At 46.1% G+C, this 6,000-nt stretch overlaps 1 long non-coding RNA gene across 2 annotated transcripts; it reads right to left on the reverse strand.

Moving 5' to 3' along the window:
- Positions 1–174: 174 nt before the first annotated feature.
- Positions 175–5,314, reverse strand: LOC140693867 (uncharacterized). Of its 2 annotated transcripts, XR_012069571.1 has the most exons (4): positions 5,085–5,314; positions 1,823–1,895; positions 365–455; positions 175–282 (listed from the first exon to the last, which is right to left on the reverse strand). It is a non-coding gene; the product is annotated as an uncharacterized lncRNA (long non-coding RNA). The 2 variants fall into 2 exon arrangements; XR_012069570.1 differs by lacking the exon at positions 175–282 and having other exon boundaries at positions 319–455.
- Between the last annotated feature and the right edge of the window lie 686 nt (positions 5,315–6,000).

Genomic DNA, 6,000 nt, shown 5'->3' on the forward strand with positions numbered 1-6,000 from the left:
CCTCTGTGGAGCTTGGCTTAGGTGTTTGGTCCGGGAAGCTGTGTAAGTTCGAGATACTGCTGCTGCCCAAAGACCTGAGGTCACAGGTCAGTTTCCAGAACCTGAAAGGGCAGACAGTGGAAGATCTGCCTGTCATCAGCTTACTGGTCAGGCTCCGAGGTACTTTCAGACTTGCCCAGTCCTGGTGAAGTCGACTTTAGGGGAGACACGAAGAGAAGCTGGCCGATAAGCTGGCTGCACGGATTGAGGAGAGATGCGAACACATGGATGAGAGATGTTCTGCTACAATGGAGAATACTGGCGTGGAGACAGCTGTAGAGGATACCAGGCTCAAAAGACATTCATGAGACATATTGAAACTCACTGATACAGGCAGAAACATACGGAGTGCCAACGTGGACTTGAGGAAGTTCCTCAATTCTCTTCTCCAATAACGGGTCCAAGGTCCCTGACGTCTGAAGGAGAAGAAATGGCAGAGATGATCAAAACGCTCCTGTTCTTGGTCGTGAGAATCCACACGTCAAAATGGGCCTTCCCAAGCGACTCAGACCAGAATTCACCAAGACCAGGTAAGCCTTTTCCCAGGTTTGGGCCTAGCTAGCAAGCACTTGCCCTTCCCTCCCCCCCCTCAGGCATCCATTTTGAAGGATCAGTACCTGAGCTGCAATGAAGCCGTTATGAGAGGAGCACGCCCCTCCAAGAATCAGATTTCCTCCCGCTTCACACTCTGTGAAAAACACTGAACTCCTTAAAGTCAAATAGTCTCGGCTGAACTAGATAGGAATTGAATACTTAGCTCACACCTAGAAACGATGTCCTTCCGCTAGATTCAGCAAATATTGTGTTTATGTCTTCCCTGGGGTGAAGGGAGTGTGGTAAGTGAGGGGAATCTTTGACTGAACTTGAATCTGTATTAGGCCTCAGTTTTTCCAGACAGTATAGGTAAATAGTACAAGTCAGAAAGTGAACTGTACTGTAAAACTTGCCAATTATATTAAAGACACAGCTTATGTGGATCGTCTTTCACTTGAGTCAAGCCCCCGGGGGCACTTTATCATGCGTTGCAGACTTGGTTGCGTTAAATGGCTTTACCCAACATGATCGGATGATTAAGCGTTCTCATCACTGATAGAAGAACACCTGGTTCTCAATAGACTAGCATAACTGCAGCAGGGTTCTCCTAGCTATAATACCTCTAGGTCCTTTTGGATTCAAACCTAAATGTATATATTTGGTTTGTTTCCTCTTGTATTTTCCTAGAGAGGGATGTTACCCCTTGAAATGCCAACATTGGCCAGTAGATGTCATCGGGACTAAAGGGCATCACATGCACAAGGGAATCCAAGCTTGGGGGTTATTTCATGTTTTCATTAGTTATTTCATGGTTCCTGTTGGTTTCGGAGGCTTCAACAGTAAAGAGCTGACATGACCCCTTTAACAGTTCGGACTGCTAGTTTGCATTCTATCTGTCTATTTTTTCCTTAGAGCTGACAAAATGTTACCGAAATTGACAAGTCTGGCTTCTAGGTCGATTTAGTATGTTTCAGAAACTAACTTTATTTTCGTATAACTCCCAAAACATTTATATCAATTCTATTAAGTTTTTAAAGACTGCAAATGAGATATCAACACAATGTCAAAACTGGAGTCTTCGGACAATCCCTCCCACCACGGCTGTATAGAAACAAAGAGATAAAAAGAAATCACATTTCTGTGAAATGTATCTGGAAAGTGTTGATTCATCGATGCCCAGTTGACAGAGAAGCAGTGCAACCTGCGCTCACTCGCTCCCATGAACACAGCAATGGAAACATCCACTCACCCAGCCCTTGGCACAGGACACTTGCCGAATAGAGGTCTGTTACTTCCAAAGACAGGATGAGGCCTCAGAACACCTGGAAGCAGGAGAAGGAAAAGCAGGGAATGGATACCAGTGCATGGTCTGAGCCCTGTTGATGGAGCAGTAAAGATGAAACTCTCTTTAACTTGGACGCACACTCTCAAGCGGACAGGAGACATGGGATTGAAGGTGATGCGCTGAGTGTTAGAAGAGTGCACAGCAGATGCTTGGCTGACAGATCTCAAAGAATCCAGTGCAAAATATCCCCACAGTTGATTCTGAGACCAATCTCTGAGCTGCAAAATTTGAGGTAGCAGAGGCAGCGTTCAGGGAGGGATAGGGCTACGGATGGTGGCACACGCTGAGTCTCAGGGATCTGGAGTGCGTTGTGGGATGTGGTGGGTCCTATCAAGAGAGCAAACCGACCTGTGGCCCCAATGATCAAGCAACCACCATGGCGCGCGCAGTTGAAATTATCGATATGTCCCATGGCCACACCCAGTGCATCTGCAGGACCAGAGACCAATTTGGCATTTTGCCAATAGAGCATGTGTGGGGCTGAATCAGAGATATTGTGCATCGGGTCTGAGGGATCCAGGGGGCCTTGGGTTTGAATTCAGAATGAAAAGCCTTAGGATCTGCTACATTCATAACCTGGGCTGTGATTATGGTTTGGTTTGAGGCACAGGATGTGCAACAGCTCTGTGGTTGGCTTCGTGCACCCGTGCCACAAGGATGAGAGGACAAGGAAGTGTGGTCCAAGACCACAGCGTGAGAAGAGGAAGGATTTCCTTCAGTTTATCTCTCAAAAGCGGATGCTACATTTTGGATGGCACCGGCACGGTTCGGCAGCGAGGACACCAAGTTCGGGCTGCGGGATCATTCCAGCAGGCCCTGATGTGTGACATCCATAGATATGCTTCCACTGGTGTTTCTGTAGACAGAGAAGCTCTTGGAAGAACTGGTTTCAGTGGGACATTCCCGTGGCACTACAAAGCACAAGCGCACTCACACTCTGCTCTTCTGGAAACACTCCAAAATAACAGAGAGTAGAATGCAGAGCTGAGAACCTTTAGAAGCTCCATTTCCACCAGAGGAAGTGTCCTGTGCTCTTTCAGATTTGTGAGATAAGCGTAATCAAAATGAGGTTATCCTAATCGAAATAGTATGGGGGGTTCATCACAACAAAGGCAACACCAGCAATTGGAGATAGACCAGACAACACACACAGGAACAGGACATGGCATCAATGTCTAGGAAAATTTGTCCTCACAGAAATCCCATGCAATTGTGTAGAGCCAAGTGTCTAAAGTTTTCACTTAACCAAGCCCTAGAAGTCTACATTAGATACCTGAAATTACCTGACCAGGAGAGATGAAGAAATACAGTAAAAGGAAAAGGAAGTACCATTTTCAGTTCCAAAGAGATTGAAGGCCCTAAAGATAAGCTTTCAGACAACTAGACTGCAAAACGCTCTCCAGAGCAAGTATTGAAAATGGAGGTGAGGGAAACACTGAAGAACAACAGTGTCTCAGAATCACAAAAGGCAGAATACCAGAAAAGGGGAAGAGAAAGCCTAAAGACGAGCCAAATAATATCAGAAAACTCAGTGGATGAGAAAATATCAGGGCTAACATTCCATCCTAAGCAGACGAGATATTGCAGAGGGACGCGTGAATGACTTTGAAGACAGGGGAACAGAAATCCCTCGGTCAGAAGCACACATAGGAAAGCAAGTGCAAACCAATGAAAACATTGCTGTTGAATCCTGGTTGAAGACAAGGCATGAAAGACTAAAATTCGAAAGAGTCCCAGATGGAAAAGCAAGAGATAAAGAAACAAACAATGTTTGAAAAGTTATGTGTAGAAAAATCAGACTGAAACTTGCTGAAAGCCAAGATAGAATCATCTAGGCGAATTCAGGAAGTACACAGCGTCCAAAAGAGGTGGAATCCCAATAGACTTAGCAGCAGCTGTATGATCCAAATCAACAAAGTTCATGAGCATCCCAGTGATTTAAAATGCGCCTGGAGGAAAGCAACATAGTCACAAGAGAACCTCCAGAGGGGTTTCAGCTGCTATCTCAGCAGCAATATTGCAGGACAGGGAGGAGTGCCAGGACATAGACCATAGCTTGAATGGCAAAATGCTGCCATCTAGGGTAGCCTATGCCACATGACCACCATTTCTAATAACAGCAGAGCTAGAGAATGCCACAGACCTGCAAATCTTAAAAGAATTCAGCAGTTTGAAACTTATCCTAAAAGAAAGGTTGAGAATTCTCCCCTGAAGGGATAAGCAGCAAGATGAAATGGAAAGAAGAAAACCCTTATTGGAAATGCAAGAAGAGCATGAGTGGAAAAGAAGAAACAAGAAGAAGGCAAGGAGGACATCAAAACCCTAAAGATGGGAGAGGGAAGCAGGAAATCATAGGGGATTGGAAGCACTATCTTAAGGGAGTCAGCTTATATGACTCTCTGTTGGAAGCAAACGGAGAGATGCATGGCCTGACGTGTTTGCAAAGCAAACGAGAAGCAGACCAAGAAAGAATCAAACAAACAAACAACACAAAAAGGGTAGGGTAACATGAATATTCAAAAGAAATTACTCAAGGTGATGTCAAGGATCATTCAGTACGCATCGACCCAGTATCGCGGCTTGAATGTACTCAGCACACCTGTATTCGGAAATCAGAGGCGTGCATTTATATTCGTAAATATTGATTCATATGAGCATATCGTGACCTAACCCAAATGCCGATTTGGAATCCAATGGATTCCTAGTCCGTGATATAGACTTGCAAGTCTTTCAACAGGATGAATGAATGCCATATTATACACTACGTCGAGAAGAAATGGCACAAGCCTATAACAAGGAAAAGTAGCTCCGCAAAAGCGTACTAAGATCAAAAGAGACAGGCAGTAAAGTGCACATTGGGGATTGTATCATTCCTAGGAATTTCAGCCCCCTTGAAACAAATGGATAGATGTCCCGTGAATGCGGGTGTTTCAGCAGAAATCAACCGACGGCTATGTATTGCGGGTGTGCCCATATTACAGGAACAATAGTTTCCCTTAGTGGGTCTCTGTGTACTGTGAACTGTTAGAAAGTTTAAAGACGTGTGAAACATTCAACTGAAAATGGACACACTTCCCTCCGTTGCTACAGTGCATACAGATCTGAACAAAAGGAAAGAGGGAAGAACAAAGGCCCATGGGACGCTAGTGGGTAGAATCACATTTACCTTAGGAACCTCTCGTCGGATGCAGCCCCTCCCCCAACACTGACAAGATGCAGCAGCCATTGGGGATGGCAGTTAGTGGTTGGATTCCAGGTGGAATGTTGGTGTGTACCGCGAGGCTTGTTGTGGCTGGTGGATCCTAGGTAACCGGGCAGAGTTCTGTGGGTGGATCAGTGCGATGGAGGGGCTGCCGCCCTCTGTGGAGCTTGGCTTAGGTCTTTGGTCCGGGAAGCTGTGTCAGTTCGAGATACTGCTGCTGCCCAAAGACCTGAGTTCACGGGTCAGTTTCCAGAACCTGAAAGGGCAGACAGTGGAAGATCTGCCTGTCTTCAGCTTACTGGAGAGGCTCCGAGGTCCTTTCAGACTTGCCCAGTCCTGTTGAAGTCGACTTTATGGGAGACACGAAGAGAAGCTGGCCGAAAACATGGCTGCACGGATTGAGGAGAGATGCGAACACATTGATGAGAGATGTTCTGCTACAATAGAGAATACTGGCCTGGAGACAGCTGTAGAGGATAGCAGGCTCGAAAGGCATTCATGAGACATATTGAACCTCGCTGATACTAGCAGAAACATACGGAGGGCCACCGTGGACTGGAGGAAGTTCCTCAATTCTCTGCTCCAAGAACGGGTCCAAGATCCCTGACGTCTAAAGAGAAGAGATGGCAGAGATGATAAAAACGCTCATGTTCTTGAAAGAGGTCAGATAATCCACACGACCCAAGGGGCAATTCCAAGCCACTCAGATCAAAGTGCACCAAGCCCAGGTAAGCCTTTTCCCAGGTTTGGGCCTAGCTATCAAGCACTTGCTCTTCCCTCCCCTCCACTCAGGCATCCATTTTGAGGGATCAGTACCTGAGCTGCAATGAAGCCAGTAAGAGAAGAGCAAGCCCCTCCTAGAATCAGAGTTCCTCTAGCT

This window comes from Vicugna pacos, unplaced genomic scaffold, assembly GCF_048564905.1.
Source record: "Vicugna pacos unplaced genomic scaffold, VicPac4 scaffold_20, whole genome shotgun sequence".
Lineage (NCBI taxonomy): Eukaryota > Metazoa > Chordata > Mammalia > Artiodactyla > Camelidae > Vicugna > Vicugna pacos.